The 25,676-nt window shown below is 42.5% G+C and overlaps 1 pseudogene; it reads right to left on the bottom strand.

Moving 5' to 3' along the window:
- Positions 1–17,684: 17,684 nt before the first annotated feature.
- Positions 17,685–18,061, bottom strand: LOC116893050 (annotated as a pseudogene).
- Between the last annotated feature and the right edge of the window lie 7,615 nt (positions 18,062–25,676).

The raw sequence follows: 25,676 nt of genomic DNA, 5'->3' as shown, positions 1-25,676 counted from the left end.
GGGGAACCTCAAGCATACATACCTCCTCCTCCCTTCCCCTCCCCTCCCTCCCCTCCCCTCCCTCTCCTCCTTCCCCTTTCTCTCCCCACCTTTTCCTCCTCCCCTCCTCCTCCCCCTTCCTCCCCTACCTCCCCCACCTTCTACTCTTTCTCCTCTTTCTCCTCCTCCTCCCTCCCCCCCCCTCCCCCTTCCTCCCCCCCTCCCCCCCACCTTCTCCTCTTTCTCCTCTTCCTCCTCCTCCTCTCCCCTCCCTTCCCCTTCCTCTGCTTCTTCCTCCTCCTCTTCCATCCAACTTTTATCCCTCAGCTCCTGCCATTGCCTCCTCCCACCTCTGGATTCAACCATTCTGAAAACATTCCCAGGGAGAGGCCAGTAGCAGAGCGAAGCTGCTGTGAGCGGTGGGGTATGTGCTACTCTGTCGTGAAAGACCAGGGTATGAGGGGATCTGCCTCTTGGTAGTGTTAAGTGAAGGGAAGTACCCTAAGGAGCTCTGCTTCTGATGTTACCGTCTGATCCGCTCCATCTTTGAGTCTAGATATCACTGAACACTAAGGCTGTGTAAGCTCCAGCCTCCAAAAAATCAGTGCCATCTTCTGATCTTCCTCAGGTGTCCAAGGGCCTCAGGGGCACCAAAGAAGTCACTCCCCAGGCTGGCGTGACCCATCTCGTGACCCTGTGACTCCCTCACCCATGTGCTGTAGTGTTGTATCTGTGTTCTGTTATCTTTGGTAAACAGCGGGTATTAATCTTTCCTGTTATATAAAAGATACAATAAAAGCTATAATATAATACCTAGTCTAGACCTATGTAGGCCCCGTGCTTTCTGCCTCAATCTCTGTGAGCTCCTATGGGACTCGGCTTGGTTGATTTAGAGGGCCGTGATTTCCTGGTGCCCTCCATCCCCTTCTGGTTCTTATATCCTTCCTGCCTCCTTTTCCACGAGGTTTTCTGAGCTCTGAGATGGGGGAGGGATTTGATGGAGACATACCATGTAGACTCTGAGTATGGTTTGGCTGTGGGTCTCTGCATCTGTTCCTGTCTGTTGCTTCAGGAAGCCTCTCTGATGATGACTGAGTAAGGCACTGATCTATAAATATACCAATATATCAATAGAAGTCATTTTATTGATACTTTCCTTCTTCCCTTTTTAGACCAGCAGTGTTTGGTTTTACCCTAGTCTCTAGGCTATTTAGTTTCTGGTTCTTGGTTATCCTGGAATGTCTGGTATGGGTTCTGCCTCATAGAGTGGGCCTTAAGTCAAATCAGGTATTAGTTGGTGTCTTAGCTAGGGTTTTACTGCTCTGAACAGACACCATGACCAAGGCAATTCTTAAAAGGACAACATTTAATTGGGGCTGGCTTACAGGTTCAGAGATTCAAGTCCATTATCCTCAAGGCGGGAACATGGCAGCATCCAGGCAGCCATGGTGCAGGAGGAGCTGAGAGTTCTACACCTTCACCTGAAGGCTGCTGGCAGACTACTGACTTCCAGGCAGTGAGGTTGAGGGTTTAAGCCCACACCCACAGTGACACACCTACTCCAACAAGGCCGCACCTTTTAATAGTGCCACTCCCTAGGCCAAGCATATGCAGACCATCACAGTTGGCTATTTCCGTAAATGGGGTGCTACCATTTCCCTAACCAGAGTTTGCAACCAAGACAGACTGTAGATCAAAGGTTTCGTGGCTGGGTTGCTGTTTTAAGTTTTTCTTTCGGTAACCTGCAAAGTACCTTCCTGCACCAAAGAGAGCAGAATGCAGGCTCCACGTGGGCACCAGCTCAACTTCCCCATGCTTAGTGAGTTGCACAGGCATTGCCCTTGGCAATGGAACTCTACTGTCAAGAGAACTTGCTTTTCTTGGTCTTAGCGTCTTAGGTCCTTTTATAATTTCCACGAGACCCCCCTTGGGCAACAACTCAATTAAAGGCAACCAGGTTTGGCTCCCGGAAGCCTTGTTTGGTGACAAGAGATGGCCAGTTGAGACTTAGTATCCCCATTATTAGGAGACCTCATTAGGATCTCCTTCAGATATTTTAGAAAGTTTACACTGCACTAGGTTTCCACATAACTCCTCAAATGTCTCTTAATTCCACCTGTCTTTTCCTTGTTCTCTCATTTTTAAAGTAATTGTACAACAAATTTGAGGGATGGAACTAAGTAAGATCTGAGTTAATGTGACTTATGACCTGAGGACAACATCCCCTTAACTAGCAGGAGAGATACAGGCATCAAAATTTAGGTAGAAAGATCTAGTCTGTGGCTTGAAAAAAAAATCAGAGGATGGCACTTGGAGTGACTAGAATGGCTATATAAATAAAAGAATAATTCTCAACAGGATGCTGTCGAGTGAGAAGGTTTAGAATACTTGAACCTGTTTCAACCTTTGGTTGATCACTCAACTATAAATGCTTGGAAAAATTCCAGTGAACCATGAGAATGCAATAGAAGCCTTGGGGTTGGGGGTGGGGCACTGAATGGGAGAGGCTAGAGAGATGACTCAGTATATAAAGTGCCTGTCATGAGTTCATAACCCTAATAGTCACATAAAGCTGGGTAGAGCAGCACGTATCTATCTATAACCAAAGCACTGGGTAGGCAGAGACACAGAGAATCCATAGAACTTACCAGCTAGCCAGCCTAGCCAACCAGTAAGCTACATGTTAAGTAAGAGACGCTGTTACAGATTAATGTGGACGGAGAGAAGAAAACACCAATAGAGCAGAGTTCTCTCAGCCCATATCAGAGATGCTGCCTCCTGTAGTATTTGGTAATTAACAAAGAAACAGGACAATGTTTGCAGAGTGACAGATGTTGAAGCACCTGATCTTCCTGCTTCTATCCCCACCCACCCCAGCCCATCTCTAAAATCTATTCTATTTACTAGGGAGATCCATGTGTGTGCCCAGCCCCCTTGGCCCTCCCTCTTTACCTAACCTCTCCGGGTCTTCAGACTGTAGCTTGGTTTCATTTACTTGACAGCTAACACTCACTTGCAAGTGAATATTTCTCTTTCTAGCTCTTGGTTAGCTTGCTCAGGAGGATTTTCTTTTCTGCACCATTTTCCTGAAAATTTCATGATGTCATTTTTTTTTAACCACCGAGAAGAACTCCATTGTGTAAATTTATCAAATTCTCTTTTTTTTTTTTTTTTTTTTTTTTTTTTTTCAGAGCTGGGGACGAACCCAGGGCCTTGCGCTTCCTAGGCAAGCGCTCTACCGCTGAGCTAAATCCCCAACCCTTATCAAATTCTCTTTATTCATTTTTTTCTGTTGAGGGACATCTGGGCTGTTTCCAGTTTCTGGCCATTGCAAATACAGCTGCTATGAACACAGTTGAGCAAGTGTCCTTGTGGTAGGATGGAGCATCCTTTGGGTATGTGCCCAGGAGTGGTATAGCTGGGTCTTGAGTTAGATTGATTTCCGGTTTCCTGAGAGAGCACCACATCGATTTCCAAGTGGCTGTGCGAGCTTGCACTCCCACCAGCAATGCAGGAGTGTTCTCCTGTCGCCACACCCTCGCCAGCACAAGCTGGCCTTGGTGTTGTTGGTCTTCCTTTTAAACAGATGTAAGATGGACTCTGAAGGAGGTTTGGGGTTGTGTTTTTCTGAAGGCTGATGTCGTCGAATATTTAAGTGTTTCCCAACTATTTGAGATTCCTCTATTGAGGATTCTGTGTTTAGATCCCTTCCCCATTTTAATTGGGATTTTTGGATATCTAATTCCCTGTATTCTGTAAATACTTTGGATGTTACTCTTTTATCAGATGTGGAGTTTGTTAAAGTGTTTTCCCGTTCTGTAGGCTGCCACTATATCCAAATGACAGTTCTTAGTCTTACAGAAGCTCTTCAGTGTCATGAGGTCCCATTTCTTGTTTGTTGATTTAGTGCCTGAGCTACTGACACTCTGTTCAGAAAGTCATCTTCTGTGTGACAATGCCTCTGAGGCCATCCCCCACTTTCTCCTCTGCCGGTTCGCTGTGTCTGCTTTTACGTTGAGGTCTTTGATCCACAGACTTGAGTTTTGTGCAGGGCGATCTATTTTCATTCTTCTACATGCAGATATCCAGTTAGAACAGCATCGTATGTGGAAAAGTTTTTCCCCCCAGTGGGTATTTTTGGCTTCTATATCAAAACTCAAGTGCCCCGGCTTAGCCGTTAAGAGCACTGACTGTTCTTCCAGAGGTCCTGAGTTCAATTCCCAGCAACCACATGGTGGCTCACAACCATCTGTAATGAGATCTGATGCCCTCTTCTGGTGTGTCTGAAGAGAGCAACAGTGTACTCACATACATTAAATAAATAAATGTTTTTTAAAAAGGTTTATTTAAAAAATCAAGTGCCCATGTGTGTATAAATTTACCTCTGGGTGTTCAATTCAACTCCATTGAACAGTGTGTTTATTTTTATGCCAATACCATGCAGTTTTTATTACTACAGCCCTGAAGTACAACTCGAAATCAGGGATGGTGAGATGCCAGCAATTCTTATATTTTTGGTTGTGAGCCTAGCCTTTAACAGCTGAGCCATCTCTCCAGCCCAACCAGCAATTCTTTATTCAGGATTGTTTTAGCTATCCTGGGGTTTTTTCCATATAAAGCTGAGAACTGTGGAGAATTAAGCTGGAATTTTGATAGGGATTGCATTGAATCTGTAGATTGCATTTGGTAGGATGGTCATTTTTACTATATCAATCCTACCGATCCATAAGCAGGGGAGATTTTTTCCATTTTCTGATATTGTTTTCAATTCTTTCTTCAAAGACTTAAAGTTCTTAATCATACAAGTCTTCTATTGGCTTGGTTAGAGTTAACCAAGATATTTTATATTCTTCGAGGCTATCGTGAAAGGTTTCTGTTTCCCTGACTTCCTACACATCCCATTTGTATAAGAGGTTATTGATATTTTTCCTGCATCAATTTTGCAGCCATTCACTTTTGCTGAAAGTGCTTATCAGCTATTGGCGTTCCCTAGGGGAGCTTTTGGGTCACTTATCTATCATGTCATATCATCTGCAAATAACGGTACTTTGGCTTCTTCCTTTCCGATTTGTATCCCTGATCTCTTTCAGTTGTCATAATGCTCTAAGTAAGACTTCAAGTATTGTATTGAATAGGCATGGGGAGAGTGGAGATCTTGTCTTATTCCTGATTTTAGTGGAATGACTTTGAGTTTCTCTCCATTTAATTTGAAGTTGGCTATAGGTTTGATGTAAATTGGCCTTTATTATGGTTAGGGATGTCCCTTGTATCCCTGATCTCTCCAGGACTTTTATCGTGAATGGGTGTTGGATTTTGTCAAAAGCCCCTTTCTAATGAGATGTTCATGTGTTTGTTTGTTTCCATTCTGTTTGTTTATATGGTTATATATATGTATATATATACATATATATATATATGTATATTGATTTTCATATATTGAACCATTCCTGCATATCTGCAATGAAGCTTACTTGATCATGGTGGATGACTTTTTAGATGTGTTTTTGGATTTGTTTTCCAAGTATTTTACGTATACTTATGTATTTTATGCAAGTACTAATGTATACTATCATATTATCTGCAAATAATAATACTTTGAGTACTTTTGCATCTATGTTCAGAAGGAAAATTGGTCTGTAATTCTTTCTTTGTTGGGTCTGTATGTGGTTTGGGTATCAGAGTAACTATGGCCTTATAAAATAAATTGGGCAATATTCTTTCTGTTGGAGGATATTTGATCCCACTGCGAACCCCAGATTGTGTTGTTTACTGAAAAAAAATGTTTTTAGTTGTATGGCTTAGCACATACTTTTATCCCTCTGACTGAATACAGACTTACCCTTACTACACAGCTTTCATCCTAAACAATGGAGGTAAACTTAGTTCATAGAAGGAAGCGCCCATGTTTGAAAGTGATATCTAATTGAGTGGCTGACAAAGCAGAGCAATTCAGGAGAAACCGAGAGAAGCCATATTGAATCAGTTGGTGTGGAGATGAGTTTTAAGCCAGAACAGCTGAATTAACTGGACGGCCAGAGTCCAGAAACAGAAAGGGTGAGCTTATTCAGCAGGAAGTCTCAGAGGCTGAAAACTTTCTAGGCCTAGATAAGATTATACAGAGCTTCCAGGACTAGGAGATGAAGGCAGTAAGGCTCCAAGATGACAATTACATCAGGAGAATAAAAGACATTTCATATCTGTTTCTATTTTGTAGAATAATTTGAGGAGTATTGGCATTAACCATTTTTTTTGAAAGTCTAGTGGAATTCTGTGCTAAACATGTCTAGCCCTGGGCTTTTATTTGTTGGGAGACTTTTAAGAACGACTTCTATTTCACTCGGGGTTATTAATCTATTTAATTTGTTCATCTGATCTTGATTTAACTTTGGAAGTGGTACCTATTGAGAACATTATTTCTTTTAGATTTTTCCGATTTGGGGAGTCAGGTTTTCAAAGTATGTCCTTACGATTCTCTGAATTGTTTTTCATGTCTGTTGTTACGTCCTCCTTTTCATTTCTGAGTTTGTTAATTTGAACATTCTCTCTGCCTCTTAGTTTGGATAAGGGTTTGTCTAATTTTGTTGATTTTCTCAATCAACTTTTTGTTTCTCTGTATTGTTCTCTTTGTTTCTATTTTACTGATTTCAGCCCCAAGTTGATTATTTCTTGCTATCTACTCCTCTTGCATATTATTTCTCTTTGTTCTAGAGCTTTCAGGTGTGCTGTTAGGGTGCTAGTATGAGATCTCTCCTTTTTTTTTTTTTTCCTGTCAGCCCTTAGTGCTATGAACTTACTTCTTAGTACTGCTTTTGCTATATCTAACTTTGGGTATGCATGTATTCATTTTTATTGAATTCTAGAAAGTCTTTAATTTCTTTTTTTTTCTGTCTGTCTTGACCAAATTTTCACTCAGTAGAGAGTTATTCAGTTTCCATGTGTTTGTAGGTTTTCTGTTGCTTCGTTTGTTGAAATCCAGCTTTAATCAACAGTGGTCTGATGGGATGCAGGGAGTTATTTTCGTATCTGTTGAGACTTGCTTTGTGTGTGAGTATGTGGTCAATTTTGGAGAATGTTCCATGAGGTGAGAGAAGGTATACTCTTTTATGTTTTAGTGAAATGTTCCTTAAAAATCTATTAGATCTATTTATAATATCTGTTAGATCCAGTGTTTCTGTTTTTAGTTTTTAATGATGGATGTGTTTTAGATTTTTAGGTCTTTTTTTTTTTTTTCTGTTTAGCTTTTCAGTCTGGATGACCTATATATTGGTGAGAATTGGGTGTTGTGTACTATCAATGTGTGAGGGTCAATATGGTTTAAGTAGTTTCCTTTAGAAATTTGGGTACCTTAGTGTTTGGGGTATAGATGTTAAGAATTAAAATGCCACCTTAGTGGATTTGATGAGTATGTAGTATCCTTCCTATCTTTTTTGATTAGTTTAGGTTTGAAGTCTATTTTATTAGATACTAAAATGGCTCTATCAGCTTGCTTCTTATGTCTATTTGTGTGGAATATCTTTTTCCAATATTTTACCCTGAGGTAAGATGAGGTGTGTTTCTTGGATGTGGCAGAATGGACCCTGTTGTTTTTTTTGTGTTTTTTTTTTTTTACTCCATTTTATGTGTGTGTGTGTGTTTTTGTTGGGGAATTGAGACCACTAATACTGAGAGATATCAATGACCAATGATTGTTGATTCCTGTTTTAGTTGTTATTGTTGATGGTATATATGAGAGCGACGCTTGTGCGTTTTTCCCTTCTTAAGATTTTGCTGGTCAGAGATTATTTATTTCCTGTATTTCATGGGTATAATCAACCTTTTTAGGTTGGAGTTTTCCTTCTAGCACCTTCTGTAGGGCTGAATTGGTAGACAAAAATTCTTTATATCTGGCTTTATCATGGAATATCTTATTTTCTTAATCTTTGTTAATTGAAAATTTTGCTGGGTGTAGTGGCTTAAGTTGGCACCTGTAGTCTCTTAGAGCATTTCTGTCCAGGCCCTTCTAGTTTTTAGAGTCTCCATTGAGTAGTCAGGTACAATTCTGCTCAGTCTGCTTTATTGTTACTGGGTCTTTCCCCCTTGTGGCTTTTAATATTTTTTCTCTGTATGTTTGGTGTTTTGATTGTTGTGTACTGATGGGTTTTTCTTTTCTGGTCCAGTCTAATTGATGTTCTGTGTGCTTCTGAGACCTTCACGGGCATCCCTTCATTTGGGTCAGGAAGTTTTTCTTCTATAATTTTGTTGAACATATTTTCTGGCCCTTCAAACTGGGAATCTTTCTCATCTTCTATTCCTATTATCCTTAGGTTAGTCTTTTCATAGTGTCCCAGATTCCTGAATGTTCTGTGTTGGTGAAGCTTGCCTCTGGAGTTCCTTTTCTAATCCTTAATTTTCCCATTTCCAGGACTCCATCACATTCTCTTTTTTTTCTTTTTTTTTTTTTTTTTTTATTAACTTGAATATTTCTTATATACATTTCAGTATTATTCCCTTTCCCGGTTTCCGGGCAAACATCCCTCCCCCTCCCCTTCCTTATGGGTGTTCCCCTCGACCCTCCCCCATTGCCGCCCCCCAAACAGTCTAGTTCACTGGGGGTTCAGTATTAGCAGGACCCAGGGCTTCCCCTTCCACTGGTGCTCTTACTAGGATATTCATTGCTACCTATGAGGTCAGAGTCCAGGGTCAGTCCATGTATAGTCTTTAGGTAGTGGCTTAGTCCCTGGAAGCTCTGGTACATTCTCTTCTCTTTATTGATTCGTTTTCCACTTTCAGTTTTATTCATTTCCTTCCATGGTTTGTGTTTTCTTGGATTTGTTTAAGGGATTTGCTTATACTGCTTGTTTTCCTGGATTATTATTATTTCTTTTCCTCTCCTCCTCCTCCTCTTCCTCCTCCTCCTCCTCCTCCTCCTCCTTCTTCTTGTGTTATTGATTTTTTTGTGAATTTCACATCATGCCCCCTAATCCCATTCATCTTGTCATCCCTCTATATCCACCATATACCCTTGCAACACCCCCCAAAAGAAAAAAAAAACAAAATATAATAATAGCAATAAATAACCACCACCACCACCACCACCACCAAACACCATCTTGTTAGGGAACTGCAGTGTGTCACAGTGTGTCCCACTGTATACTCTTTATTTCTCTAATAGCTTTACTTACAAAAGCTCATTGCAATGAGTCATTTTTCTGGTTTGAGGCCTCTGGCTTCTGCTATGCTGTCCATACTGGATCCTCACGAGGACTCTTCTTTGTATATCCTGTTGTTGCCTTGTGTCATGGAGATCCTGCAGCTTTGGATCTGCAGGACTGACCCCCTCATGCTCTTGGATATCAACATTGCCCCATGTGGCAGATCAGAGATATCATATGGCCTTTGCTGGTGACATGGGCCAGGGACATGGACACAAACCCTTGCTGCTGCATGGCCACGGAAGCAGACCTGGTCCTTGGTGGCATCTCGGTCTGGGGCTTTACTATGGCCTCAGGCTGCTCACATCAGGTTGTTCCTCACCACCAGAGCCTCCAGTTCGGCCTCTCTTCATGGTGTTCAAACCATTCTGCCTCTCTTTCTTTCCATTTCTCCAAAACTTACTTGTTCACCGCGACTGTGAATATCTTCTGACCTGAACCACACACAGGTGGCATGAGTGGTCTGGGTGTGTTTCAACCACATCTCTTTCCTGGATTTCTTGAAGGGATTTATTAATGTCTTGTTTAAGGACTTCTGTCATTTCATACAGATAATTTTAAGGTCTTTTTTGGTGCCTCAACTATGTTGGAATACTCAGGGTCTGCTATGGTAGGAGAGTTGGGCTCTAGTGGAGACATTGGCCTGACTCTTATTAATTGCGTTTACACTGACATCTAGGCATCTGGGTTTAGGGTAATTATAGGTCTAGGTGCTGTTTTCTGGATTTGTCTTTGCTGGGTGAGTGTTTTATTCCTTGGCAATTGTTCTCTCTCTGGATTCAGAGTGGGTGATGGCTGTGTGTTGCCAGTTTCCCTGGTCTGCTCAGCTGATGTGTTCATAGGGAACATGGGTTATCAGGGGGTGCCTGCTGGTGTTGGGGGTCTTTCCTTGTCCTGCTCAGCTGGTATGTTCCCAGCGAATGCCTGTTGGTGTTGGAAGCTAGAATAATGGGATAAGTTTGGGGAAGGAAAGTTGAGGGAGAAGATCTTTGTGATGTGTTGGGGATGGGGTCACAGAGAAAAGAGGGGACGCAGCAGTTTTCCTGTTACAGAACTGGGGATGAGGTTGGGAGGAATAGATCTCAGGAGCAGAAAGGTCTGGATCTAGATAATTTCTTAATTAAAAAAAAAATCAAAATCCAAACTTACATGTCTTTTGTTGTGTTGCTAACTGTGGCTGTTGATTTTAATGTTGTATGCTTAAAATGACGTAAGTATTGAGCACTGGGTTTTCAAAGCTCTAAAAATATTTCAGTAGCAGTGTCCTGAGCTTTTACTGTAAACAAGAACTATCTCTTCGTTGTACAGAACTGTCAACTCTAACGAGAGAGAGACGCTTTTCAGAAGAACATGCACTTGGGAAATATTCCAACAAGCACAAAGACAGTGTTATTGATTTGGACGCTGTTGGCGCTGTCTCTACAGGGGAGCGATTTTACAAATGCTTGATCTCCCTCTCCCTTCCTGTGCCAGAGTCCCTGGTGATGAACTGGCATTGAGAGCTGTCACAGGAGTGGCCAGGTACGATATGGGTTGAATATGTAGATAACCAACTCATTCCAGACTCTTAGATAGAAAGTGGATCTGTCAAGAGAAAACTTGATTCATTTACTAAATATTTATGAGTGCCCTGCATGGCTCTGAGTATGTGAAGAAAACCTGCATAGTTAATGCTAATTCCAAGGAAGGTGATTACAAAGATGGGGGGAAAAAGGCCACCAACTCAAACCATCATAGCCAAATTAATTAAAGCAAGGCTTTTCATTCCTATCCACAGACTGCCTCTCCCTAAGGTGCGGTTTGAAAGGTCAGTATTGGATGTGAGGAAGATAGGCTTTTATAGCTCAGGGATAGGAGGTTTCCAAATGGAGGACTTGGTGGGCAAACTAGGTATGGCAAGTTAGTCCCTCCTGAAACAAAGACATGGCTGCAAGATGGGCAAAAGAAGGTAGTCATAGGTGGTCTTATAACCTTTAGAAACAAAGGTAGGGTCGCAAGATGGCTATAAATAACTTGAAACAATCATAACTGCCATTCCTGAATCAGGCAGTATAGAACCTCATGTAGTTAAAGTTACAGGTTGGGCATAGTCCAACTCTTGAGAAACAAACAGAGGTTTAATCATTAATAGGAGTGAACCTAGTTTTTCTTTTTCTTTTTTTTTAAATTTTTTATTAGATATATTTCTTTACTTACATTTCAAATGTTATTCCCCTTCCCTGTTTCCTGTCCATAAGCCCCCATTCCCTCCCTCCCCCTCTTCCATAAGGGTACATACATCCCCCTTACTGCCCCCACCCATATTCTCCTGTACTTAGGAGAATCAAGGGCTTTCCCTTCCACTGGTGCCCCAACAAGGCTATTCTCTGCTACATATGCAGTTGGAGCCCTGGGTCAGTTCATGTATAGTCTTTCAGTAGTGATTTAGTCCTTGGAAGCTCTGGTTGGCTGGCATTGTTGTTTTTATGGGGTTGCAATCTCTTTCAACTCTTTCAATACTTCCTCTAATTCCCCCCAAGGGGGTCCTGTTTTCAGTTCAGTGGTTTGCTGCCAGCATTGACCTCTGTATTGGACATGCTCTGGATGTGTCTCTCAGGAGAGATCTATATCCAGTCCCTTTCAGCATGCATTTTTTAGCTTCATCAATCTTATCTAGTTTCGGTGGCTGTATGTATATGGGCCACATGTGGGGCAGGCTCTGAATGGCCATTCCTTGAGTCGCAGCTCTAAACTTTGCTTCATATCCCTTCCTATGGATATTTTTTCCCCTTTTAAGAAGGAGTGGGAGCATCTGCATTTTGGCCATCCTTCTTCTTGAGCTTCCTGTGATCTGTGGATTGCATCTTGGGTAAATTGAGCTTTTTGGCTAATATCCACTTATCAATGAGTGCATACCAAGTGTGTTTTTCTGTGATTGAATTACCTCACTCAGGATGATATTTTCTAGTTCACTCCATTTGCCTATGAATTTCATGAAGTCATTGTTTGTCTTAAGATGGAAGCAGATTCATTTTCACTTAAAATTCTTCTTGCTTTCATGGAGCACACTAGGTGGGATAAGAGACGTGTGTGTGTGTGTGTGTGTGTGTGTGTGTGTGTGTGTGTGTATGTGTGTGTGTGACAGAGGGGGGGTAGGAATGGGTGACAGTGATGTATGTGTACCTGTAGTCCCAGCTAATAGGTGAGCCAGGCAGACTCACTTAAGCTTTGTTAGTTCAATTTGAGCTTGGTCAACATAAAGAGGTCCCCATCTCAAAACAAACATGAGCAATGTTCTCTTAAGGCTTTAATAGACAGGGCTGCCCTAGATCTTAGACTGTGAGGGCTTGTGTGAACAAGGGTCAAGTTGAGATATGAATGACTGTCTAGGGTTAGCCTTAAGAGGTAAGGCAGAGGGAGGCTGCCCCAAAACTTAAATGCCAGGATAAACCAAAGAGGTTGGGGAGACAAAGAGCCTGGTGGCTGGAGTGTAGTAGCTGGAGGGTGAGTGGGCAGGGAAAGAGTAAAGATGAAGTCAGAAGACTGAGCAAGACCTTGGTCAAGTGACAGTCTCACAGACCAACACAAGGAACTTGGTTTCACTTCACTGTGGTGAGAGACGGGGACAATTTCATAGAGGAAAGGGATGACCAGATACAGATTTGGAAACCACTCTGATTGCCTTTTGTGGGCAAATATGGGAACCTGGAGACCAGATGAGAGTCAATCAGAGAAGGAGGCCAACTGTCATAAGGTCTGGACCAGGACTACTGTGTGAGAAGGAAGGAAGAGAACAGAGTTGTGAAACCTTACAGAGACGGAGCTGTTGGTTTTGATGGATTTAGTGACTGTGTGTGGTGGTGATGGGTCAAAGCATGACTACTAGCTTTGCACTTTGATCAACCAGGGGCATGAGATGGGAAGACTGAGGAGAGAATTTTTGGTATTCAATGAATAAGGCTACTAGACAAGTATCTGTGTGACTTTAGGTGTGTCTCTCTTCAGTTGTGGGAGGACATGGTTTCTTCAACAGGCATAATTATGAGTGGGCCTGCCTGCTCTGGAGACCATTTATTCAGGAGAAACTCAACATTGTTCGTTCTTTCTTTCTTTCTTTCTTTCTATCTTTCTTCCTTCCTTTCTTTCTTCCTTCCTTTCTTTCTTTCTTCCTTCCTTTCTTTCTTTCTTTCTTTCTTTCCTTCTTTCTTTGTTTCTTTCTTCCTTCCTTCCTTTCTTTCTTTCCTTTTCTCTTCTTTTCTTTCTTTCTTTGGTTTATACTCAACAATCTATCACAACAAAGAAATATATACTGGAACATTCTGAAAGAATAACTCCTCAAACTGCCTGTATTCCAAAATGGACATTGACATTCATTGGACTTCCAGTTTTTGCCACAGTTCTTAGATACTTTCCTTAATTACTTAGAATTATTCTTCATACTTATTCACAGGAGTTGAAAACAAGTATGCATTATAGATTCTGGATGTCTATTTTAATATTTCAGCATTCTTGAAATGTAAACAAGAGAACCTTTGGTTTTCATAAAGAGATGTATAAAGATATAAACAGATATATTTATATATCCTTAAATCACAAGTCAGTGATAAAAGCCAAAAATGACAACGCTGTAGATGGTTCACAAAAGCAAAGTATTTTCAGTCCTACCCCATCGCCATCTTTGCTGTTGCTCGGGTTGTTATGTGAACCTGGGACAGTGAGGCCTAAAAATGAGGCAGGCTAAAACCTCATGCAATAGCCAACTTTATTCAGAGCATCAGACAATTTATACTCTGAAGGTTGGGAAGACTCACATGAGTAAGATGTTCAATCACAAGGGCAAGCCATATATTGTTTAAAAAAAAGTTTTTCCATAGAGGTATACGAATAACAACAGCTGAAGTAAACCCACTCTTGTCTGCTACATCTAGGAGGAACATGAAAACACACTCCATGAGCAGTTCTGTGTTTTGAGGAGACCAAGGTCATAAGACTCTTGTCTTATTTTCTTGGAGTTTTCTCACAAGCACTGAGAATTCTCACACAACTACATTCCTGGACTGTATTCTGACATATTTTAACTAAAATTACATGTTTCTGCTTCTGGTGAACCATGGAGTTGGCCTGGTTTAGCAGTCCTGAGAGGCACGCGTCATAGGTTTTTCAGGTTACAGTCCATGGCTCCTGGGGCACTGTGTGCCTTTCAGTTTCTGAGAAATCAAGGCAGTCCCTCAGTGAAGCATTCAGCCACCTTGAGATTCTCTGTGTTCCCTAGAAGTCAATGACGCATACAGAAGCTTGACTAGACAACTGGACATTAATCTTGTGTACCCTGTAGAGTTTGCCTGGCAATTACCATTGTATTGATCCTGGCAATTGCCATTATAGTCTGTTTCTGATAAAGGTATACAAAGTCTGATTGTTTGCAATAAACTTGTCACAGCCTTGGTCTTGCTGGGATCCCTCCAGCCCATGCCAGGTCAAAGATTCATTTCTCACCAGCCCTATCAGGTAACCTTGGCCCAGTAAGTCAGCGCTGAAGTTGACATTTGCTTTTCTCCTTAAGCCTGGAGAATTTTTGAAGTCATGTGTTTACTCATATAGAGGTCTTAGGTTATCATTAACCTTTGATATCACCCACTTTCTCTTCATTGCTGAGAGGGTATTGTTAGTCATTAGGTGGACCCTTCCAGGAGAAAGAGAAAGTTTTGCCTTGTTTTCAGTAATTAGAGCTCTGTCTAGTGACAATTTCTTTATGTGTTGGTGCCTGCAGGGAGAAAATAACAGCCCCTGGAGAATGCAGGAGGCCCAGCTACATTCCTGACAAGGTAGCAGGGTCTAGAACCTCACAACACCACTTCTAGTCCTCCATTGGAAATACCCAGGCAGAGCCAGTCCAGGCATTGCCTGTGCTTCCTGTTTCCTCTAGAGCTGCCTCTCTAACCCAAAAGAACAAAGCAGAGTGACTGGGTGGCATATTCCATTCGGATAGTACAGGGCTAGGCCAAGGGAAGCCCTCTTGCGGGATGCTCATTATTGTAGGATTACATGATCCAAGATCCAAGACAACCCAATCAAACTGGCTTCCCGGTTCTCCACTAGCCAATCATACCTCACTACTCTCTCAGCCGTCACTCGTCACCAGTCTCTCCCTGAATCTGCTCCAGCCAAGTCTCATCCCTCTTTTTCCTGAAAGCAGACATTCTTTTGCCTTTTGGGCTTCATGCTGGCAGGTCCTCTCTCTAGAACATTCCTTCTTTGGATCTGGGCAGCATACCCCTTTGCCTCCTCTAAGGCTTGACTCCACGCCACTTTTAGAGATCACAAAGTCTTCCAAAGTCCATTTACCCTGGCCCGTTTTCCTACCACCCACCCACACCCGCCATGCCTAAAGTCCGTCTCTTTGAGCACCCTCTCACTAGACTGCATCTCTGCAAATGGTAGAATGTTTGCCTCTTGTTCCCTGATGATTCTTCTGGGCCCACAAAAGAGCCCGGCAGTCAATAATCTATACTATAGTCACTGTAGAATTAAGGAACTGGGAAAACTAAGGCTTGACTTGGTCCCCACCCTCAACACAGACATGCCCCTCACCAGAAAGCACTGCCAGGCTATTGCATCAGTTCTTATGCAGCCTTTCCTGCTCCCGACCAGGGTGCCTGCTTGGTCATCACACAGTAATCAGCATCTGTAAGCCCCGGAGTCAGACACACCATGCAGGGAGCTCATCAAGGGTCAACGTTCTTTCTGTGGGCTTATTTCCTGTGCTTCTCCTGTCCACATCAGGAGAGGACAGCAAAGGCCCAAAGACAGCCAGGCCTTTCAGGATTTTCTGTTGTGGTCACTATTCTTAGTTGTCAACTTGTCTACATCTAGAATTAACTAACAGGAACACCTGTGAGGGACTTTTGCTTAGTTTGAAGTAGAAAGATTCACCTTTTTTCCCCTCTTTTTCTCTCTCTCTCTCTCTCTCTCTCTCTCTCTCTTTCTTTCTTTCTTTCTTTCTTTCTTTCTTTCTTTCTTTCTTTCTTCCTCCCTCCCTCCCTCACTTCCTTCCTTCCTTCCTTCCTTCCTTCCTTTCTTTTTCTTTTATTTCCAAATACCCCTTTCTTGCAGACATTCCAGGCACAGGTACATGGAAGTAGCCGCATCGCAGACTTTATACAGGGTGGATTAAGAGGTGGCTGGCACTCACCTCTCCCCCACCCCTACTTCCCCCAATACACAGCAGCTTAGAGATCAATCCCACTAGACCCTCCTGTGTGCTGTCCAGGACTATGTTGGTGTAACCAGGCAACCTGTGGAGTATGCAGAATTCTCTACCCTCACAGTGCAAATTCTGGGCTTGGTTCTAGCTTACACTTGCTATTTTGATAGCAGCTTTTATACTATCCAGAGGTGTCAGGATGAAAGGCTTTATTTGTACTGGCTAAGACCTGTGCCAGACTAAGAAACAGGTCAGAGACTGCCCTTGTGGTTAAGACTTCCTGGGACTTGAAGAGATTATAGGGTGTGCAGAAAGTAAGGAGATGGTGTATAAATGCCCTGCACACCCTGAGGGGAGAGCTAGAGCAAGTCTCCTTCACACTGATTCCTTCCACAGTGTGGAATTTATACTCCACCCAATGGCGCCTGTCTCTGATTTCTCAAGCAGGCAGTACAGCATCTCTTGCTTTTGCTTGGGGAAAATGAACTCTGAATGTCATCCTGACACTTTTGGGTATAGAGCAGTCCCCTCCATCAGGGACTTCAACCCAGAAGGTATAAACATGGGAAGTCAAATTTGCCAAGACCTTTGTAGCTGCTACAGAATCATCTGTCCCGCTACTAGACCCAAATCTACAGAGCAGATGCCACAGGAGGTGTCAGACAGAGGTGACTGAAAAGCCTTCAGAACAAGAGAAGCTTCAGGCCAGCCCTGCTTTTCAAAGACCAGGTTGGGTGGAGAGAACTCTGCCCTAGCAGGCTTGAGAGCTTAGCTGGGTCTGCCACTTGAGAGAATTCACTCCTTATGCAGATGTGAAGGTGAGGCAGAAATAGAGGACAGTGGACCAGAATGGTTGACGCCCAGCCAAGTACTTAACTAATTTAAACTGTTGAGAAATGTTTGGGGCTTTATTGTATCATGGGGCGTGGAAACATCTGAACAAATGGATATCTGGGCGGTTGGTGAGGCGGCTGCTTTCTCCTGGGCTTCTTTGGGTTACCAGAGCAACCTGTCAGTAGATTCAAAACACAAACCGAAACAAAACCAAAACCTAACAATCTTTTGCGTTACTTAAGTCTTTCCAAGGCATGCGCTGGTACAACACAAACTTTTCCTGTCAGATGCAACTAGTCTAGCGTCCAAACATCAAGGTCAACACCGCGGTGACAGAAGCGCACTGCACCCTGCACCCTGCACCCTGCACGCTGCACCCTGCACCCACTCTCACCTCGACCCTGCTCATTTGAGTATGACATTTGGAGCATCTGGAGGAGTGAGATAGGACTGGGAACAGGAGGGAGGAAGAAACATTGTATCTGTCCAGGAGGAGGTTAGACGAAGTTGTGCAGGGCAAGCCTGAACGTGTTGTTGGTGGGAACCCAAGCCTCGTTAATGATCTTTGTTTCTAGTGGAAACCCATGATGGGATCTTCATCAGCCTTGGGCTGCCCTACAACCATGCTGAAGATGCAGCTATCTGGTGAAGGCTGATGGTCCTGCGCCATGATACTATGCTGGATTTTATGGAACGGAAGGCTAGATAACTTCTCTACAGTGGCAGCTTCCCCTTGGAACAGCTGTCCTTCCCATGTAAAGCATGGTGAATCAATGTAGATTACACATAGTTGGGTTCTGTGGTTATCAAATAACTGATAGTAATGCTGAATAAAGCTGGATCCAAGCTGCTCCCAAATTGGTTTGTCTCCCATCCTGGAGAGTAACCCTCCTCACTGAGACCCGTGGGGCCGGGGGCTGGAGCTCGGGCTGGGGCTGGGGCTCTGGCGGCAGCAGCAGTGGAGATGGCGACGATGACCCAGTAAGGTCGAAAGATCCTCTTCTAATGTGGACGTTAGAGACGAGAAGGCATACCTTTAATCCAGATCTTTTGAGATGGCAAGACTTGCCTCTGATCTGGGCCATGCCTTCTGCTGGAAGCCTATGTAGACGCGGAAGAAGGAAGCTTTTGCTCCTTGCCCGCTTTCTCTAGTCTCACTAGTAAATCCACTCCTTCACTGGCATTTGAGCCTAACTGTTCTGGATTCCAGGGTATACTGAATGCCAGCCAAGACTTCTAGCCTGGTGGCCTGAGCGCTAGTGGATTCTTGAACCTTCTGTTGGTAGGGACCATTGGTGGATTAGTTGGCAACCTTTAAGTCACTTCTAATCAATCCCCTTATATAATACAGTCTAAGTTTTGTTTCTCCAGAGAACCCTGACTAATACACTTGTTTTATCGGTCCCTGAAAATGGGCCCTGTGAAACAAGAAATCAAGCTCACCAGCTCTTTTTTGTTCAAAGGGAAGATGAACCCTTTTCTTGTAACTTTGTTACTAATCACAGGAAAGAAAGAGAACTGAGACACAAACAAACAAACAAAACAAAACAAAAACCAAACCAAACCAAACCAAAAAAAAAAAAAAAAGCCATAACTAACTAGGATTTTTTGTTTGTTTGTTTTGTTTTTCACTATGTAGCACTAACTGTCCTGGAACTCACTATGTAGTCCAGGCTGGCCTTGAACTCATAGACATCTTCCTGCCTCTGCTTCCTTAGTGCTGAGATGAAAGTCATATGCCGTCATGCCTGACTAACAAGAAATTTAAACAATTACAAATTCTTTCAAAAGTTTCATAGGTTTTTTTTTTTTTCACTTCTTGACTGGAAAGAGAGAGTGAAAGAGAGAGGGAGAGTGATAGAGTGAGAGAGAGTTTGTATAAAATTGTCAACTTTCATACCCTATTTTAAGGGAAAAATTTTCAGAATTCCTCAACAAAGTAGAATAGTAATAAAAAGATTTATTGAACAATTCTTACGTACTTAGCATCACAGTATAATGTGTTTTCAGAGGAATGGTCTCACGTAAGCCTCAGAATGCCTCAGTAAGGTCAATCATTGCCGTGCCACCTTACCCTCTACAACAGAAAATCAAGGTCCAGAGAAGTCCTTTGATGCTCAAGTTTGTCCTGCTAGCAAGTGAGAGCACTTTAGGCGACAACTAAAATTTCCAACTATTGTCAGGTGTTTTTAATACAGAGGAGAAGCTAAACTAGGAAAAATATCACTGGCTAATGCCTCAGAATAGCCAAGCTAAGAGGGAACAGTTTTACTACTGGGCACCCCAAGAGACTAATGTGTCATACTGCTCTCTCAGAGCTTCCTTTATGGTCAATGCTTGGTGATTGACATTGGATTAAACATGTGCTTCACTGAGTGATTCTAGTGTCGAGGAAACGAGCCTGGCCACTTTGAGGAAGAGGTAAATGAAAACCAAACATGGTTCTCACATTCGTATAACTCTTTGAAGTCAAATTTCAGCTAATATATGTTCACAAAAATTTGAAATACTTAAAACCTAAGGAGGGCATTGGGCAACTGCCTTTAATCCCAACACTAAGGAGGCAGAGGCAGGAGGATCTCTGTGAGTGTAAGGCTGGCCTGGCCTGTTACTAAATGCCAGGAAGGCCGGGCCTACACAGACAGACCTGATCCCAAAAGCAAAACAAAACAAAAACAAATAAAATGCCCAAGACCTAGAAGCATGAATCTCACTTCTAGAAACGAACGTGATCAGAAGCACACAGATTATCATACACAGCAAAATTTATCAAAGTCTTATTTGCATGGTGACCAGTGGAAACAACAGGCAGGCATAGCATGAGGGATACACTAAATGTTTTGGGATATGTCGTTATACTTGGATACAGTAGTCATTCATTGTTTTTTGGTATGTCTTAACATTGGATACAGTAGTCATTCATAGTGTCCTTAGTTGTAAGCAGATGTTGCTATGATGGGGTCAGATTAGAAAAGCTGTTTGTAAAAAAAAAAAAAAAAAAAAAAGCTGTTTGTAATATACACCACTATGCCCTCTAGCATATGGAATAATATATAGGACACGGCTTATTTATGTTCTAGAGTAAAGCATAGGAATTAACGGTAGGAACCTAAGCAACCAGGCAGAATGTTCCAGATTATTCCTGCTGGCGAGATGCCCAGCACTTTCCGTTCTCTCTTTTATCTATGTGTCTGTACTCTGCAATTTTCAGTCACATCCATATATCAATTTTTCTAATAAAAACATTATTGTAAAACAAAAAGAATGAATGTGCCCCCTTTCAGCCACATCCCTGAATCACCATGTTAAATGCGGTCTGGCTGACTCCCTGTAATTCATCACTCTGTGTCAACCATGGACATTAGCCGTGGGCTGCTCACTCTGTTTCTGAATACTGGGAGGATTAGGGTCCAGTCAGTGTTTTCACACGGGGGCTGAGGCAGGAGGTTGGCTCAGCAGATGCCAGACTCTCAGTGCTTCACGGTAATGGAAATGACTTTTAATATTGACTGCCTTGGAGATAGATTCCTAGCGCCAGGCTAATCACGTTTCCAAGAGTGCATGAACGTCTTATTGATGATCCCAACTCCCTGAAAAACATACCTGGGAGAAGATTTTTTTTTTTTTTTTGAGAAGTAAAAGAAAAGCATGTTAAGTCCCCGATCTTGAGCACAATGGGGAGAGATTTTATGTGATGGAGAATCTTTTTAAAATAAAGATTAATAGTTTTCAGTTGTGCGTCTGCATATGTCTGTGCATGTGGGGTGTGTGTGTGTTTTATCTGTCTGCTACAACAGGTGTGTGGAGATCAGAGGAGAACTTATCAATAGATAACATGAAATCATACTAAAATGTATATGCATATGTATGTATGCAAATAAAAGGTCAACCCTAATATCTGTGGGATTTGCATCCATAGAGTTAATCAACTATAGGATAAATTTTTTTTTAAAGAATTAGCATTCTAAGCAGAGGTTTTATTATAACACTTTCAAACATCATCTTGCTTGGTCCTCTTTTGCTCTTTGCCCCCACCCTCCCCCTGTACCCCTTCCTGCTTCATTAGCCCCCTGTCAACTTCTTTTTCTCCCCCACGTATGACTGCTGTGGTTCAGGAGTCACCCCGCAAACCACATGAACACCAATCTCAGTCAGACAGGGATGGATAATTTAAAACACACACCCTAAGACAGATCCACCAGAGCAACAGCAGAGACTAGAGAGCTGAAAGTGGCATGCTGGACATCTCTCGGGGTCAGCTTATAAAGGCTAAAATTGCAAAAACCACAATGAGCTCATACGCAGGTGCTGGAAGTGCTGCCCAGTGGTCGGCCCTGACTCAAGCCATTTCAAACATAACAGTGACTACTGACCTTTAATTTGATAGGTCTTAAGTGAAGCTTATGGCTGTGCAATTTCTTAAGATTAGCAAACCTCATAACATACAGAATATAACAGGGTATGTGGTCAGCATGACACTGCTCTGAGTCAGGTTACTTTTTCTGGGTTAACTACCGGCAAGCATATTACAGCAGCAGCCGGCGGCATGGAACAAAATGGCTACAGCTATGCTGGGGGATCAGACCTCAACATGATTTTACTCTTTTTCCTTTCATTGAGAACAGATTTATTTTCCTCACATAATATATCCTTATTTCTGTTTCCCTTCCCTCGTCTCCTGCCAGTTCCTCTCCACCTCCCCTCCCATACAGATCAACTCCCTTTCTGTCTCCTTAGAAATCAAATAGCTTCTAAAGTATAATAATATAATATAATATAATATAATATGATATAATGTAATATAATATGATAAGATAAAACAGAAGCTTACACATTGAAATTGGACAAGACAAACACATAGAAGAAAAAGAGCTCAACAGAAGGCACAAGAAACAGACATAGATGCAGAGATCCACTTATTGGCACACTCAGAAATCCCATTAAAAAAACATTAAACTGGAAGCCATAATAAATGCACAAAGGACTTGTAGGGCAAATAGGGAAAGAAAATATACATAAATGAATATAAATAAAATAAAAGTAATAAGATTAAACTGTTTTTAAAAACGAAAAAGCCTGGCAAGATATTGACAATGTAAGACGAGACCTCCAAAGACACCATTGAATTCATTTTCTGTTGGCCGTTTACTGCTTCAGGTAGGGCATAGAGCCTACCTGAAGTGGAAGTTTCTGGTTGTATCATGTGATGCAACCTCACATGATACCTGGTGTTTTCCTGAGGAAGACCCATGAGTGGACACATGATGTTTGGAAAGAATATAAATAGGACTCAACGGACAATGATGGGACTCTTGCATAGGCAGCCTTTCAACGCTTCATTGGTCTTGTGTCTTTGTCTACACTGATCTTTACTTCGTCGAGAGAGGCACAGGAGAAAACTTCTCCTGGCATCCCAGCTGGTCCTGGTTTCTCTCTGACTTGTGCCGATTGGGTGGAGGCCTGGCTGTTTCTGCTGGATAGTACTACCAATGCTGACTCCTGTTTGGTATTCTCACACTACAGAACAGGACTGCTGGTATCCTGACAAATGGAGATTGGACTCACTCCAAAGAATTACATCTAAACAGGTCTACATGACCTTGTCCCATTTAACATCTTTTCTCCCCTACCTTTGGATGGTGGGCTAAGGGGTTGGGGATTTAGCTCAGTGGTAGAGCGCTTGCCTAGGAAGCGCAAGGCCCTGGGTTCGGTCCCCAGCTCCGAAAAAAAGAACCAAAAAAAAAAAAAAATACTGGATGGTGGGCTAGAAGGGGCGGAGGGAGGGGTTCGAAGCATTTTACAACTCTTATCAGAAGTAGGTTTTTTTTTTTTTTTTAAATCTAAGCCCACACCTGCCCTTAAGAGTCATTTGTTTCCCCAGTGAGACTCCCTTGGAGGAAACTAAATTATCAATTGCAAGTGGTTATCAGTTGGAGATAGCTTTTGGCTTAGGGATGGGGACATGTGTCCATATCTCCTTTCAGCTCTAGGGCCTCATCTGGTACAGACCCACGCAGGGTCTATGTGTATCTACCAGGCAAGGCCTTGGTTCTTTGGTGTCCTTCACCCTCTCTGGTTCTTACACTCTTGTCTGCCTCTTCTGCAAGGTTTGCTGAGCCATAAGGAAAGGGATTTTTGATGGAAACAACCCCATTTAGGGCTGAGTGTTTCCCTATCTCTCCCTCTGTGCATGTTGTCTGGCTGCGGGTCTCTGTATTTGTTCCCATCTGCTACAGAGGAAGGATCTCTGATGATCGCTGAGCAAAGCACTGATCTGCTTCCCTGAGGTGCCCCTCTAAACTCGGTGTTTCCTCTTTCCATCTGTCTCCCTACCACAACTCCTCCCAAACCTCCTTTTCCTTCTTGTAGTCCACATTCCAGTTTCAGGACTTAACACTCACCTTCATAAGCATCTAAGTTACAATTTACATAGGAGAGAGAACATGCAGTATCTGTCTCCCCAAGATGCAAATGCTTCCTTTCATGTAATTCCAGATCCACCCATTTCCTGCAAATGTTTCCAACTTCCTTTTTCTTTATGGCTGAATTAAACTCCATTGCATACATGCATGACGTTTTTATTTATTCACTCTGGTGTCTCGGACATCTAGGCCAATTCTTTTCACTTGCCATTGTAGATAGTACAGTAATGAGTATAAATGCACAAAGATCTCTTTGGAAGGACGTAAGAATAGAACACCAGATGAGCCAGCTCTACCACGGCAAAGGGTCATAGGGTTCCTCTGTTTTAGGCTTTTGAAGAGCCTCTATACTGAACTGTGTGATGGCTGCACCAGTTTGCACTCCTCCCAGCAGTGGATAATTGATCCTTTTCCCTTCTTGTCCTTGTCAAAATGTATTGTCATTTGTTTTCTTGATGAGAGCCATTCCAATTGGCTTAAGAAGGAAGCTCAGAGTAGTTTTAATTTATGTATTCCTGATGGCTAAGGATGCTGAACACTTTAGAGATATTTATTAGCCATTCTTAGTTCTTCTTTTGAGAATGAACTATTTAGTTTGTCAGTCCATTTATTGGCTTGAAGCTTTTTATTTGGGGGGGGTGTGTCTGGTGTTTAGTTTTTGCAGTTCCTGATATAATCTACCTATTGCTTTAACCATCTGATAGACACCTGACCAACATTTTCTTTTGATTTTATAGGTTATCCATTCCCTCTGCTGGTGGTTTCTCTCCTAACTAAACTTTGCTTGGAGTCCATTTCCAATGTACCAGCTTCCATTCGCTTGGCTGGTTGAGTTATAATCTGGAAGTCTCACTTTTTATATGTCTTTGCTAGTTATATGGAGTTTCTAAAAAATACAACAGATATGTTGGGTCTTACTTTATTTTTCTTTTCATAGTATTTTTATTGATTACTTGGGAATTTTATGCAATGGACTCTGATCATATTCACTTCTCAGTCCTCCCAGGTCTATCTCCCACTATTTGTGATCTTCAACCCCCCCCCCACGCCCCAAGAAGAAACAAAAACAAGTCCAATTTGCATTGCTCATCTACTCACTAGAGCATACTCAAACTCCCAGTAGCCTACCCTCACCCTGTCTGAAGCCATCAATTATAGAGAGTATTGTTTACACAAATTTTAAGAATTCTTTTTGATGGCTTTCCATCTATGCTGTTACTTTTGGGTGGCTGGGGATGAGATTAGGAGTTGTCACAGCAGCCTTCTATGACCCTGTTTCATTACTGTGAATCTGCAATCATCAATGCCACAACAAAATATTCGCTTTCTTGCCCTTTACAGTCAGCTGGAGCATGGGTCATGGACTTCCATGTGGCCTCCAGCATCAGCAGGAGCTACAGACCTCAGCATGCAGCAGTAGGACCATGAACCCAGACATGCCCCTCAGGGGCAGCAGGGACCACGGACATCAATATGGCTTCAGGCACAGACCGTGGATTCTGTATGGTCTTTGGTGGTAACACAGTCTACAGATGTCAACACATCTCCTGGCTACAGTGGAACCACAGCAGCATGGACCACAGACATCAGAATGGCCTCAGACTGTGGCACAGACCACCATGGCCTTTGGTGGTAATTTGGGCCATGGATCTCAACACAGCTCCTTGCTGCCCCCTACTCAGGAATGGCCTTTTTCTGAGAGAGCTCCAAGCCACTGCACATATTCTCCCTGGTATCTGTGCTGACCACCTCATGGCTCACCAGCTCATTGCACTGACAGAGAAGGGTATAGATTCGTCTTTCTCCTTTCTGCCATCTTTTTTTCCCCCAATTTCACGAGTTCACTTTTTCGAACCACCTTTCTGTAAGACTTGCCTTTTCCTTCCTTAGTTGTTCCAGAACTATTTAGGGTATTGAAGAGCTCTTTTTTGCCACCATGTTACCCTTCAGTAACATCTAAGGTCTCTTAGATTCCTCAGAGCTCCTTGGTGCGTGTGTACAATCTTTGTGAAATTCTTCCTTCAGGTCTTATGTTTTAACCTGGTGAGTTGGTCTGCACTGGTTAAT

Source organism: Rattus rattus, chromosome 2, assembly GCF_011064425.1.
Source record: "Rattus rattus isolate New Zealand chromosome 2, Rrattus_CSIRO_v1, whole genome shotgun sequence".
Lineage (NCBI taxonomy): Eukaryota > Metazoa > Chordata > Mammalia > Rodentia > Muridae > Rattus > Rattus rattus.
Note: the sequence above shows the minus strand (reverse complement) of the source record. Positions and strands in the feature narration are given on the sequence as shown.